The sequence below is a fragment of the Bos taurus genome, chromosome X, assembly GCF_002263795.3.
Source record: "Bos taurus isolate L1 Dominette 01449 registration number 42190680 breed Hereford chromosome X, ARS-UCD2.0, whole genome shotgun sequence".
Lineage (NCBI taxonomy): Eukaryota > Metazoa > Chordata > Mammalia > Artiodactyla > Bovidae > Bos > Bos taurus.
In genome coordinates this window covers 24,073,761-24,089,207 of record NC_037357.1, presented here as the reverse complement: position 1 = coordinate 24,089,207, position 15,447 = coordinate 24,073,761, and the positions used below count along the sequence as shown (strand labels likewise).

At 49.5% G+C, this 15,447-nt stretch overlaps 2 pseudogenes; one reads left to right on the top strand and one right to left on the bottom strand.

The window, feature by feature from the left end:
• The first annotated feature begins 26 nt into the window (after positions 1–26).
• Positions 27–2,211, top strand: LOC112445036 (transcription factor SOX-3-like; annotated as a pseudogene).
• Positions 2,212–12,230: 10,019 nt separating this feature from the next.
• On the bottom strand, positions 12,231–12,537 carry LOC107131995 (U6 snRNA-associated Sm-like protein LSm3; annotated as a pseudogene).
• Positions 12,538–15,447: the final 2,910 nt, after the last annotated feature.

The following is a 15,447-nucleotide window of genomic DNA, read 5'->3' as shown; positions in this document are numbered from 1 at the left end:
GGTGGCTAGGGGCGGACCGAGCCCCAACCCCGGGGGATCCGAGCAGGTATATAAGAAGCCCGGCGAGCGCCCGACCAGACTGCGAATGCGACCTGCCCGAGACCACGCATCAGGTGCCAGCAGCCTGCGGGGTCCCGCTGACTTGGCGCGGACCACTGCGGCCAGCCTGCCCTTCCCGCCCGACCCGCGGGCCCAGCGGCCCCCAAGCGCCCCTCCGACGGAGTCCCCGGGCCTTTTCACCGTGGCCGCTCCAGCGCCGGGAGCGCCTTCTCCTCCCGCCACCCTGGCGCACCTTCTTCCCGCCCCGGCCATGTACAGCCTGCTGGAGACTGAACTCAAGAACCCCGTGGGGCCACCCACCCCAGCGGCAGGCGCGGGCGGCCCGGCAGCCCCGGGCGGCGCAGGCAAGAGTAGTGCGAACGCCGGCGGCGGCGCGAACGCAGGCGGCGGCAGCAGCGGGGGCGCGAGCGCCGGGGGCGGTGGCGGGGGCGGCGGCGGCGGCGGCGGGGGCAGCGATCAGGACCGCGTGAAGCGGCCCATGAATGCCTTCATGGTGTGGTCCCGCGGGCAGCGGCGCAAGATGGCCCTGGAGAACCCAAGATGCACAACTCCGAGATCAGTAAACGCTTGGGCGCCGACTGGAAACTGCTGACGGACGCCGAGAAGCGGCCGTTCATCGACGAGGCCAAGCGGCTGCGCGCGGTGCACATGAAAGAGTACCCGGACTACAAGTACCGGCCGCGCCGCAAGACCAAGACGCTGCTCAAGAAGGACAAGTACTCCCTGCCTGGCGGCCTGCTGCCCCCCGCGCCGCGGCCGCCGCCGCCGCCGCCGCGGCCGCCGCGGCCGCCAGCAGCCCGGTGGGCGTGGGCCAGCGCCTGGACACGTACACACACGTGAACGGCTGGGCCAACGGCGCGTACTCGCTGGTGCAGGAGCAGCTGGGCTACGCGCCGCCCGCGACCATGAGCAGCCCGCCGCCGCCGCCCGCGCTGCCTCAGATGCACCGCTACGACATGGCCGGCCTGCAGTACAGCCCATGATGCCGCCAGGCGCCCAGAGCTACATGAACGCCGCGGGCCGCCGCCGCAGCCGCTTCGGGCTACGGGAGCATGGCGCCCTCCGCCGCCGCCGCCGCCGCCGCAGCCTACGGGCAGCAGCCCGCGGCGGCCCGCCGCCGCCGCTGCCGCCATGAGCCTGGGCCCCATGGGCACGGTGGTGAAGACGGAGCCCAGCTCGCCGCCGCCCGCCATCGCGTCGCACTCGCAGCGCGCGTTGCCTCGGCGACCTGCGCGACATGATCAGCATGTACCTGCCGCCCGGCGGGGACGCGGCGGACGCCGCCTCGCCGCTGCCGGGAGGCCGCCTGCACAGCGTGCACCAGCACTACCAGGGCGCCGGGACTGCCGTCAACGGCACGGTGCCCCTGACCCACATCTGAGCGCCCGCCGGCGCTCGCAGCCCCTCCGCCCCACCCCGCCCCTGCACCCCCGAGTGGGGACGCCTTGTTGTTTAGCTTTGCTTGCCTGGGACTGTTGCCTTGTACCGATGATGGGGAGGATGGAAAGTTTGGCTGTAGCTGTCGGGGTTTGTACGAAAACTGAAAGGAGTCCGGAGCGGCGGAAATGGGACTTTCTCGAGCTCGCAGGCCCCTCGCCGCCTTCCCTCCCTTCCCCTTCTGTAGGCTGGGAATCCGCTGTGTTGTTTGCCAAGAAAAAGCCGCCCCCCCCAACCTCCTCCTCCTCCTCCCGGGTTCCTGGGTTTTTTCTGTTGCATTTGAAAATGTTGTCGCGTTAGTTTGCTGTTAGCCGAGGAGTGAGTGAATGGGGCAAACGGACTCGGGTGAGGCTGGCTTGAGAACTACAACGCCTCCTCCCCCAGTCGCGTTGCATCTGTTTTCCTCGTGGGCTCGGGGTGGTGGGGGGTGGGAACTGACCGCCGCGGCGCGGCAGCCAAGGCCGATGTTAATTTATAGCCAGGTGTGCGTGTGTCTCCCGCCTCGCCGCCCCTGGCCGCAGGACAGCTTTCTGTCCAGTCCGCATTTAAGCTGTTGAGTTGGTGATTTCTGCCGTGATCTGTTTGATATTTCGTCGCGCTAATGTATGTGGATTTCGTTTGGGTGGTAGGGCTAAGGGGCTATTTTGTTTCAGGGTTTTCAAGGTTTTATTCAGTTCCTAAATGAGAGATCAATAAATTTTATAACCAACATAATGGAGTCCTGGTAATTTTGCGGGCCTGAAACTTTAGGTGCGGGTTAGGGAGGGAACCAGTCCTCGGTACTGCGACCATGGTCCGGTCCCGGGGCCGGGGGTGGGGGCCTGGGGGGAGGCAAGCGTGATCTGGAACGGTTTCTTCTGTAACTACTGGTGATCGCAAACACGGCGTCTCTCGGTATTTTCAACTGAAACTCCAAGGAGAAAGCGATTTGTCTTTCCGGGAGCGAGCATACTCAGGCGGAGGCTAGCACCCCGCAGCCACGCACTTGTTGATCTCGGCGGCGGCAGCCGCCACGCGGGGCGGGGAGGGGCGGCCGCGGAAACTGGCCCCGAAAGGGGGCACATTTACCTTTGTGCACTGGGGCGGGAAGATACTCGAGTCAAGCCAAATGATTTACAAACGAAAACTCTTCGGAAATCTCAGCCTATTAAACAGAAATAGTTCAGGACTCCCTAGCAGGAAACCAATACATTTCGACCGAGGTGGCTGAAGCGGCAGAGCCAGCATTCAACTCTGGAAGGTGTGGTTTTCAACAGTCCACCTTAGATTTTTGCAAAGATCTCTGAGACTCCTCCGATGGCTTTCTCTTTTTGACTTGTCACTCCAGCCCACTGACTGGTTTTCTAGAAGAGGCCCCCTCTCAACCCGAGCCTCTAGCTAGTTTTCGACTCCCTCTCTCCCCCTACTCTCCCTCCATCCCTGACCCTTGGGATTTCCACTGTGCCCCCCGAAAGGCCTTTGGTTTTGCGCCTGGCCACTCGGCCCCAGTGAATCTGTTTGAGGCCTAGGAAGAAAACAAATAGAACCAGTGTTTTTTTACCCCCTCCTCATCTGTTTGAGGTGATTTCCTTAATCCCTCTAATCCTGTTACCTCGCTATCCCAGAATAACTAAACTCGGGCTTTCCAGTAAGCGCGGCCTGGTGTACTGTGTTTTATCCTCTTCCACTCCTGACCACAGGTTTCTTTGCTTGAGGTCTGCTGGACTCGGGGCGACAGGAACTCCCATTAAATTGGTCTGAATTCCACATTTCCAGCCGGCTTCCTTTGTGCGGGCTGACCATTCACCTGCGAGCCGGGGCGGGCTTCGCGGGGGGTGGGGGTGGGGTGGAGGAGGGGCGGGGGCTTTCTGCGGCTTCGGGGGTCGTGCCCGCTTTTTACACCTCACTGCGGATCCCGGAGACTTAAGCTCACCACGCCTCTTGGAGAAAGGTCGGGTCTCCCTGGGAAGGCGGCACCACCCCTCCCCCGCAGGCGCTGGCCACTGGCCTCCCCGACGGTACGCACGGGGTGGGAGGCATCCCGGTCGTGATGCACCGACCTCGGCGCATCGCCCTCCACCCGGTGCTCCTCCCGGGCGCCTGCTGCGTCCGGTGTGGGCGAGGCCTCACTACCGCTCGCTCCCCTTCCCGTCCCACGGATCCGGCCCCGCCGAGCGGGTCGGCGCTGCCAGTCCTGCTGCCGTGACTGGAGAGCAGGGTCCCAGGCTACCAGGTTCCCCTCCACCCGCGGTCCGCGTCCAGAGGGGTGGGGGGGGGGCGGGAGGCAACTCTCTGGTCATATCCACCCCCTATTCGTATCTTTCACAGTGTTTGGGCGTCCGTAAAATACCTGTCCGTCGGTTACTCTGGGTTCAAATGCTAGCAATTGTGGACCCAAGTTTGGTCTGAAAGACTCCGGGCAAGGGAGGGTTGAAAACAAGCAATTCCGCCCCACTGAGGGGGCGGTGCCAACGCGGGAATAAATTGATACCGCTTCTTTCCAAGAGTCCATTGTGCTGCTGCCTTCTTAGAAGTGCCAGGGTCACCCTTTCAACCGGTCTCACACACTACTGGCCGCCCCCCCCCCCCCTCTCTAAACATCCACGGCTTTGTGCTCTACTTTGTCCGATTTCCAAATTGCCTTTAAGAGAAAGGATTTCATCAATCAGCACATTTGGAGGATTTAATATAGATGAAAGATAATTGTTTTTTAACTTCAGCCACAGGAAAGAGAACTGCACTGGAGTGCAACTTCCATCCCCTGGGCCAGAGTTTCCAGACTAGCGCAACACCCCCTCCTCCTCTTCCACTCCTCCCCCACGTCTATGGGGACAGTTGCCCCTCAATCTGTTTTCTAGCTTAGGGTTCTGGTCAAATTTGATTTGAAATAAGGGTTCTGAGGCTGAAATGGCAACAATAACAAAATCTGGTCAAGCCCCAACTCCTGCTTTGGGGACTTGTTTTACACATAAGAAAACTGGCCCCTGCACGGGAAGTGACAGTGCTCAAGGTTGCTTAGCTGGTCTCTGGGTGCACAGGGGAACGGGACTCCCAGGCCTGGTGGGACGCCTGACTTCTGCCACAGAGATGGAGATGCAACTGATGAAATTCCAGCTTCAGCTGCCTCTCAAGCCCTTAATCTAGTGGGGTCTCTGTAAAAGATGTAATTTCTGACATACAGACACCTAGTGGCCAATGCTGTGCAAATGGTGAAGTGATGGGCGCCTCAGGTCCTTACAGAGGGAATAAACACAGTCCATCTTTAGTGTCTCCTGACAGGAGCAGAGTTATCTTTTGATGGGAATTATCCCAGGGACGGGGAGCCTGGTGGGCTGCTGTCTCTGGGGTCGCACAGAGTCGGACACGACTAAAGCGATTTAGCAGTAGCAGCAGCAGCATCCTACATGGAGATGTTCTTTGCTGGCTTGTCTCTATATCTTCCCTCATTAATCTCCTGTCTAAAATCTACAGGGGAGAGGGCATCCAAAACACAGTATAGATTTATAAACAAAGACGTTCATCACAGACCTGCTTGTGATAGTAAAAGTTATACCCAACCCAACTGTTCAACAGATAGGAAAAGGTTATGAAAATTCCTTTTCCCCAAAAGACTACTTTGCAGATATTAAAAATTGTGCTGGGAGAGATTACAATGACACAATACAACACTTAAAACAGATCTAAAAGAGCAAGACGCGAAAAAATATATTCAGTACGTGTGACCTACTGAAGTATGTATGAGTCGGAGAACATACAAAAATGCAGGGTACTATCATGAATATTGGTTAGTCTTCCTTCTATTTATTCGTACTTCAATTTTCTCTGATAGGACTGTATCCCTACTATCATCAGAAAAGTCAGCTTTAAAATATATTCTCTCCCAGTCACAAATACAGAAGTGTGTCTCCTGTGAAAGAAGAAAGTTCAAGCTTTCCCTTCGTTTGTTTGGGGTAAGGGGGTCGGGAGCCCCAGCAGCAGTAATTCCCCAGCTCTCCTCCAGATCGGGGGCTGCAGTGAACACAGCAGAGCAACCCCCTGCCAAGCGCCCTCATCAGTCAGCGGGAGCAGGAGCAGATTAGTGACGGCTCTGTCATTCTTCGGACCCACTCAGTGGAGAAAAAGACCTCCTTGGGAGCCAAGCTGAACAGCTTGGACCGCGGGAAGCAGGGGCCATTGAGGAACCAGAAAGCGCATAAAACCCAGGAGCCTGCAACTCACTGCCCTCTTGGGAGGGGGGTTCGGAGCAAGCCCACAGGGTGTGTCTGGGCCAGGAGGGGAGGGACTAGGTGAGCACCCAACTCGCACCCACACAGCCGAATGAACAAACATGGTCGGTTGTGCCCCTTCTCCCGTCACTGCCATCTTCATCCACACCACCATCACTGCCTGCCGGACCACTGCCATGCCTCCTACCTGTTTTCCCTGCATCCACTGTGCTCCTCACCAATCCACTCTCCCCAGAGTGTCCTGTCAACTTTTCAAACAGAAATCCTATCAGTGTCACTTCCTTTCTTCATAAACCTCTAGTGACTTCTTATTGTCTGATCAATGCTGTGTCCTTCTGTGCCTCTCTCCTCCAACCCCTACTCCCCCACTCCCACCTCAGGATCCCCCTGAGAAATGTTTGTTAAGTAAATCATGGTTCCTGATGGTTTCATATCTAAATAAAATTTGAAGTCCAGTAGTTTTGTCAGATACAGATTATTATGCACTGTGCTGTGCTTAGTCACTCAGTCATGTCCGACTCTTTGCGACCCATGGACTGTAGCCCGCCCAGTTCCTCTGTCCATGGGGATTCTCCAGGCAAGAATACTGGAGTGGGTTGCCATGCCCTCCTCCAGGGATCTTCCCAACTCAGGGATCGAACCCAGGTCTCCCACACTGCAGGCAGATTCTTTACTCTATTAGCCACCAGGGAAGCCCTTACTATGCACAGTGCACTTTTCATCTTGCATTGGCAAGATTCCCCCAAATCTCCATATCAAGCACAGATTTCTTGATAATTAAAAAAGTCTACTAGCAAAAGTACATAAATTCTTCCCTGCCCCAGTGCTTTTGAATGTGCTGTTCCCTTTTCCTGGAATGTTCTGCCCCAAGCTCTTCCCTCAAATGGTCCAATGTTGTCTGCAAGGTCTCAGTTCAAACATCTCTTCTGGTGAAAGTGTCCATGAGCTCTACTCAAGAAACAAGATAGGTGTCCTGTTTTAAACTCTCACAACACTGGACCCTCTTCCCAGCCCTGATACCAGTGGTCATTTTACATTTGTGTGATTCTGCCCAATCGCTGGTCTCACTCCTAGTCTGTAAGTTCCTTGAGGGCAAAGACGGTGCCTGGTTGTTCACGAATACCGAGCACAATGCCTATTCCGTATTAGGCTCTCAAAAATACATGTGGAGTGTTTACTGTGTGTTTAAGGAATAGGGGCTCTGGGGACTTGAAACTAACAGAAATGAGTGCAAGCCTGTGAAAATCATCAAGAATGAATCTGCCACTTTGGCTCCATCCCTTACCAGCTGTAGGCTCTTGAGGATACCATTTACACGGAGGTTCAAGTGGGAACAATATGTCTCTGGTTTGTTCTGAGGGTTCAAAAAAAAAAAAGATGCTTTGAGCACTGAGCACAGTGTCTGGCACTCAGCCTTGTGCAGTATGTGTTAGTGATGATTATTACCTTCCTTAGGAGCCTCTGTTGACTCTTCAGGGAGGAGCTAGTGCTTTCTGGTCAAATTTCTATATTTCCCACTATTACAAGGGATGTTTCTCATTGCTGAGGCCAGTTCTTGCTATAGAAAGAAGGCAAAATAAAAGATCACCATTAAAATGAATGGATCCTATGACACCAAAAAGCATAAACACAAAAGAAAATAAAAAGCTGGACTTCATCAAGATTAAACAGTTTTGCTTGCAAGGGCACCAATCAGCAAAGTGAAGAGAAAACCCACAGAATAGGAAGAAATATGTATCAATCATATATCTGATAAAGGAATTATATCTAGACTGTATAAAGACTTAAAATTAATAATAAAAAACCAAATTACCCCAATTAAAAATGGGAAAAGGAAGTGAATAGTTTTTCCAAAGGGACTATACAAATAGGCAACAAGCACATAGAAAGATGCTCAACATCATTAGTCATTGAGGGCAGCAAATCAAAACCACGATGAGATACTACTTCATGTCAACTAGGATGGCTGTCATAATTCTTTAAAGATAGGCACTAACAAGTGTTGCCGAGGATGTGGAGAATTTGAATCCTTATATAATGCTGGAGGGAATGTAAAGTGGTAAAGCCACTTTAAAAAGCAGACTGACAGTTCTTCAAAATTTAAACATCCAGTTACAATATGACCCAGAATTCTACTCTTAAGGCTAACAAAAACATAGGTTCACACAAAAATGTGTTCCCTAATGTTCACAGAGGCATTATTCATAATAGCCCTAAGTGGAAACAACCTAATTGCCTCTGAACTGATTAATGGATGAATAAAATGTAGTATATCTATGCAATGGAACATTATTCTGCAATAAAAAGGAATGGAGTACTGAGACTTCCGTGGTGGTTCAGTGGCTATGACTCCATGCTCCCAGTTGCAGGGGGGCCCGGGTTTGATCTTGGTTAAGGAACTAGATCCCATATACTGCAACCAAGATTTCGAGTTCCACAACTAAAGATCCCACATGCTGCAACAAAGACTGAGTGCAGCCAAATAAATAACTATTAGAATTTTTTTAAAAAAGAAAAAGTGAGTACTCATATCAATATATATACAAGGTTAGTATTCACACATTTATTACTAGCTCTGCAGCAGTGAGTAGGCCCAGAAGCAATGACATCTCAGTAACAACAAACACATCTAAGTATCCAGGTCTTGGTTTCTAATATCATTCTTCAATGAAAGGAACCAGGATCTTTGGAAAAGTGGCTGATTCTAGAACTGGGCCAGAAATATACAAAGTGAGTCTAGAGTATCCTGCAGTGCCAAAAGTAAGGAAGGTAAGAAAGAAGGCAAAGAAGGAGAAAGAAAGGGGAGAAAGAAAGGAAGGAAGGAAAGATGAAGCCCAATAATGGAAGTGAGTCAAAAGGACATATTATTTGTTTGTTAGCCGCTCAGTCATGTCTGACTCTATGTGACCCCATGGATGATAGCCCACCAGGCTCTTCTGTCCCATGTGATTTCCCAGGCAAGAATACTGGAATGGGTAGCCATTCCCTGCTCCATGGGATCTTCCAACCCAGGCATCGAAACTGGGTCTCCTGCATTGCAGGCAGATTCTTAATGGTGTGAGCCACCAGGGAAGCCTCAAAAGGACATAGGAGCCACCTAAAACAGTTTTCCAATGACCAAATCTGGATAAGTTTGAGCAACAAAATGAATATAGTACTGGATTATAACCCAGAGAAGGCAATGGCAACTCACTCCAGTACTCTTGCCTGGAAAATCCCATGGATGGAGGAGCCTGGTAGGCTGCAGTCCATGGGGTCGCTAAAAGTCTGACACCACTGAGTGACTTCACTTTCACTTTTCACTTTTATGCATTGGAGAAGGAAAATGGCAACCCACTCTAATGTTCTTGCCTGGAGAATCCCAGGGACAAGGGAGCCTGGTGGGCTGCCGCCTATGGGGTTGCACAGAGTTGGACACGATTGAAGTGAGACTTAGCAGCAGCAGCAGCAGGATTATAACCCAAAGTATACAACAAATAGGCACCATCCACACTGATATAAATAAATAAGCAGGGACTTCCCTGGTTGTCCAGTGGCTAAGATTCCATGCTCCCAATGCAGGGGCCCAGGTTCAGCCCCTGGTCAGGGAACTAGATCCCTCATGCTGCAACTAAGACCCAGCACAGCCAAATAAATTAATATTTTTAAAAATAAATAAATAAGTAATACACGAATGAGGAAGGGGAAGAGACAAATCTGTGTGTAACTCCCCACGCCTTAAGTGTGGGCTAGTCCATAGTGACTACCTTCCAAAGAGACAGTATGGAAAGGGGGAAAAGAGTTAACATTGCAGCTGAAGAAATCGAACAAACACTATCTTAGCCAGAAGATTAAAGTCAACATTGGCAATTACAAGTCATGTTGACAGTATGTACCTTGACATGATGTGACAAAATGGTATTTTTCTGCTGTGGCCCAAACCCATAATCAATCTAATGATTAGGAAAACATCTGACAAATCCTGACTGACGATGTTATTATTGTTTAGTCACTCAGTTGTGTCCAACTCTTTCACAACCCTGTGTAGGGTAGCCTGCCAGGCTCCTCTGTCCTTGGGATTTCCCAGGCAAGAATACTGGAGCGGGTTGCCATTTCCTTCTCCAGGGGACCTTCCTCACTCAGGAATTGAACCTGTGTCACCTGCATTGGCAAGCAGATGCTTTACCACTGTGCCACCAGGAAAGTCCCAACTGAGGATACTGTACCATATATCTGACCAGCAATCCTCAAAACTGTCAAGGTCATAAAAAGCAAGGAAAGTCTGAGAACCTGTCATAGCCAAGAGTAGCCTAAGGTAACATGACGATTCAACATAATATATGATGATCAAAGTAATATAAATGTATATGGTATTCTGGATAGGATCCTGAAACACTCAAATGACTTTAGGGAAAAACTGAAGAAATCTTAATAAAGCATGGGTTTATTTAGTAATAATGTATCATTGGTTGGTTTCATCAATGTCAAGCATGTACCATTACTATTGCAAGGTGGTAATAACTGAGGAAACTGGGTATGGCAGTATATGGAGAGTCTCTACTACAGCCTCAATTTTTCTGTAAATCTAACACTCTTCTAAAAGTGAAGTTCATTTTAAAAAGAAATGAAGTATTGATACATACTACCACATGGATGAACCCTGAAAGCATTATGCTAACTGAAAAAGGCCAGTCAAGAAAACTACACATTATATGACTTAATTTATGTGAAATATCCAGAATAGACACAACCATAGAGAAAGAAAAAGATTAGGACTGCCTAGGCGAACTGTGGTGTTGGAGAAGACTCTTGAGAGTCCTTGAACAGCAAGGAGATCAAACCAGTCAACCCTAAAGGAAATCAACCCTGAATATCATTGGAAGGCTAAAGCTAAAGCTCCAATACTTTTGGCTACCTGATGTGAAGAGCGACTCATTGGAAAAGACCCTGATGCTGGGAAAGATTGAGGACAGGAGGAGAAGGGGACGACAGAGGATGAGATGGTTGGATGACATCACTGACTCGATGGACATGAGTTTGAGCAAACTCTGGGAGATGGTGAAGGACAGGAAAGCCTGGCATGCTGAGTCCATGGGGTTGCAAAGAGTCACACATGATTGAGCAACTGAACAACAACAAGGTCAGGAGGGATTGAGAAGAATTGGGGAGTGACTGTTTAATGGGCACAGGGCTTCATTTTTGGGCGTGATGAGAAATTCTAAAATCAATTGTGATGATGGGTGCACAACTCTGATTATACTAAAAACCACTGAATTGTACATTTGCCCAGATGAATTTTATAGTATTGAATTATATCTCAACAAAGTAACTGTTTAAAACAACAAAACAAAATGTTCTGGTGGATGACAGTAGGAGAGGTGTTTGGTAGGCAGCATGTCCAGTCCTAGCGGCTGCCATAAACACCAGGTGCCGATCTCAAAGTCAAATGTACTCTCTAACCAAAGCTGTTAGAGCAGGAAGAGTCCTCAGTCTGGCATTCTCTTTATTGCTCCATCAAATTTAATTTGGGTTTGTATGGTAATAAAAGCCAATTCCATCTACTAATATTGCTAAAAGAATCTCTCTGTTCGCTGCTTTATTAATTGCTCAATTGAAATACCATGGATTATTCCAAGCACACAGTTTGAAACACTCAGAATTAGCCTGTGCACTCTATTGTAAAGCGACCTCCAAGGTGCCTTCTACCTTTAAGAATCTTGTACGAGCCTCTCAGTGCAGGAACGGGATATCTGTAATGTCAAAAGCCCCAAGCAGCTCAGCAAAATTGGAATGGTAACAAGCTTCTGTGCTCACACCCTGGTAGGATAGTAGTTGTCAACACCTCCAGCAGAGCTGATAGAGCTGTCTTTCAGTCTGTCTGCAGGCTCTGTTTACATTCTTGCAGGTTAGCTGGAAACACTCTCACCACCTCCACCCCTGAAAAAGATCTCTGGGTCAACTTGACATCTCTAGATGCTCCATGTACTATATTTCTTCCTGTAAACAAGCTCTCCTGCTATGTGCTTTATATGATTTCTTTGCAAAGAATAAATTAGGCTGAGTGTGTAAACAACATATAAACTCTAGAGATGTTGACAATAATTACAAGCAATGGAAATCAACAGCAGATGTGCATAGCAGTCTCTCAACTGGAGCTTATCCCATTTGGAGAGGCTCAGGTACACCTGAAAGGTGGAAGGAGTCATGGACATTTGGAATCTTTAGTGAGGTGAAACTGGGTTGCAAATATGGCTGCAAAGTGAAGGGAAAGTATTTTATTTATTTTTCTGCATCTTGGTGATCACGTTTATTGGAAGGGGTAGAGAAAAAGTAAAATGCCATTTAGCCTAAGAATTTGTGAGTTATCTGCAAATCAATTTATTCAGGAGTGGAAGAATTCTTGATTATTCCTTAACATAAAAATGTAGATAGTTTCTCTCTCTCTCTCTCTCTTTTTTTTTTTGACAGTTTCTCTTTTGAATATCTTCTAGGTTTAAAGCGGCAGTCATACAAAATCTCCTGCTTTCCACCCTGGATAAATTCTTCGTTTCAGTCAACTGTAAATGGTGGGACCACTAGCACAACACCATCTCCCCAGACAAAGAGCATCAGAATATTCCATTTTGTTGATTTATATATCTCTTGAAATGCTTCTCCTTCACTTCTATAGTTGCACAGTTTCTTCCATATTTCCCAATATTGTGCTTAAATATTGATTGTAAGCATGTAACCTGCCTCAAAGTCTCTGTTGTTTCTCATTTTCACATAGATTTTCTCATCCAGGCTGAGCCTGAGATGATCCAGGGGCTCTTCTATGGTGTGTGGTAGTTTGTTGCCGGTCCATGCGGTCTGCCATGTTGAAACCTGGAAAAGTATTTTAGAATGAGAGGCAACTGCTTGGAGAAGATATACATAGACAAACACATACACAATCACCAATAGTTTTCTGATGATACAGGACAGTCTTTAACTGCTGAACGTGTCTAGGGTCCTGGCCTTGGTCTCTGCACGTTTAAGAGTCACCTCTCCATTGGTCTTCCCAAAAGTTCAGTCTGTATGGTTTTACTGAGCCTCAGATCTTTGGTCCCAACTGCCTCTTGACTGTAGTACTGTCCTGCTGCTGTTGCTGCTGCTAAGTCGCTTCAGTCGTGGTCTGACTCTGTGCTACCCCATAGACGGCAGCCCACCAGGCTCCCCCGTCCCTGGGATTCTCCAGGCAAGAACACTGTAGTGGGTTGCCATTTCCTTCTCCAATGCATGAAAGTGAAAAGTGAAAGTGAAGTAGCTCAGTCGTGTCCGACTCTTAGCGACCCCATGGACTGCAAGCCTACCAGGCTCCTCCATCCATGGGATTTTCCAGCAAGAGTACTGGAGTGGGGTGCCATTGCCTTCTCCAAGTACTGTCCTACAGTCCATCAAATTTTGACTGACCAAACTAACTCATCATTATCCTCCCGAAACCAGCACTTCTCTATTTTCCATCTCGATTAAACAGCACCCCTGTCTGCCTAGACATTTCTTTCCCCCTCACACTCTAATTTCCAACCAGTTCCGGAATCCATCTGTTCTTTTTCTCATTGCCTTAGTTGGGGCTTGGTGTTACTTATCCGTTGCTGTGTAAGAAATAACCCCAAATGTTAGCAGTATAAAACAACATATAGTAACTACTCACCATTTCTGTGGCCAGGAATCCAGGCCTGGCTTAGTGGGTTCCAGGTTTCTCACAAGCTGCAGTCAAGGTAGTGGTTGGAGGAGAGCTGGCTCCAGGCTCCAGTGGGAAGGATGTGCTTCCAGCGTCACTGACATGGCTGTTGTTGGCCTGCCTCAGAAACTCCACTTCCCAGTTCACTCAAGTGGCTGTACACCAGCCTCGGTCCCACTGGCTTTGACCACAGACATTGGTGATTGCCATCTGGGCCCCTCCATAGTAACAGTTCACCACATGGCAACTGGCTTCAGAAGTCACAGTCTTTCTGTAATCTGATCTTGGAAGCAATATCCATCATCTTTGCTGTACTGTCGTAATTTGTCTTACTAGGGCCAGCCTGCAACCGAGGGGAGGGATTCCACAGGGCCTGAGTATCAGGAGGTGGACAGCTTCATCCACCAGAGAGCCATTGTCCTTTGTCTGGACTCTCCCTTGTGAACGAGCATCCTAACTCCTCTCCAGGCCTGTAGGGTCTCCTGTGCTAGATCATCCTCCCCACTGAGTCTTGGGTGACAGTTCCACAAAAGCTATCTGATTCTGTAATTTCACTTCGAAAGAACCCCTGTTGGCAACCTGTGCTGCCATAGGACAAAGTCTAAACTCCTTGAGCAGCCATTTGAGGCCCTCCATGATCTGTTCTTGGCTTCCCTCATTCCTTACCACCACGCACATCCCAGCAGAAATACTCAACTTCCCATGGCTCCCAGGTTCCCTGAAATGAGCCAGGTTCCTTTTGACTCTTTCACAATTTCAGGTGATTCAGAAGAGCGTGTGGGCCTCTCACTGCCCGCTCTTGTTTTCTGTCACTCATCCTCCTCAGCGCAGCTTCAGAGGCACCTCTTCTGACATGTCTGCCCTGACTCTCCCTGTCTTTGTGGTCCCCAAGCCCTTTGGCTGTAGCTTTACTTGAGGAACTTGCACAGTGACAGGCACATACGATGGGCACTTGATGAAGGCTTGTCATTTTCTTCAATGAAATCAAATAACGCTAGAGCTGTAAGCACTTTTAAAAAGAAAAAAGGAAAGGAAAGAGCATATAGCACTGAAGTTCAAATGAGGAAGGACTCAAAGGGTCTGAGAAGGGAAAGGAGAGGCCTTGTCCAAGGCCAAGAAGAGCTGGAATAACCAACTTGCTTAGCCAGACATGCTCACTTCGACTCGAGGGCATTTCTACTTCTCCCAAGTACCTTCACTGTTTCAGGCTCCCTGCTGCCACTCAAAAACTCCAATTCTCTGAAGATGTTTAATAGTAACTGTAGGTAATGTTTCTCCATCTGTCTTTGGGTCCACATATGTCTTAGGGCCTTCTCAAGCTTCTGTGAATATGAACTTTCTTTATAGGAAGAGAGTTAGAATCAAATCCTAATCTTGAGTAAATAAATTTGAGGTAGTTGCATGCTTTCAGTTTTTTAGTGGCAGGGCTGACTTGGTGGCAGTTTATGGGTCCCTAGGACCACACTGGGGCTTCCCTGGTGGCTCAGGAGGTGAAGAATCCTCCTGCAATGTGGGAGAGCTGGGTTTGATCCCTGGGTTGAGAAGATCCCTTGGAGGGAGGCATGGCAACCTACTCCAGCATTCTTGACTGAAGAATCCCGATGGACAGAGGAGTCTGGCAGGCTACAGTCCACAGGGTCGAAAAGAGTCAGACATGACTGAGTGACTAAATACAGCACAGCACAGGACCACGCTGGCCTTCCCTGGTGGCTCAGATGGTAAAGACTCTGCCTGAAATGAGGGAGACCTGGGTTCCATCCCTGGGTCGGGAAGATCCCCTGGAGAAGGGAATGGCAACCCACTCCAGTATTCTTGCTTAGAGAATCCCATGGACAGAGGAGTCTGGTGGGCTACAGTCCATATGGTTGCAAAGAGTTGGACATGATTTAGTGACTAAACAACAACAAAGGATCATGCCTGGGCCTCTCCCAGTGTTGCATACTTCTCCATTTTCTGTGGGTTCACTCAACACTCCCTGGCTGGGTATGTGGATTTCCATGTCCAGAGATACCAATGCCAGGATATGCACAAGGAGAAATACACATACTGGCCACAGAAGGTTCT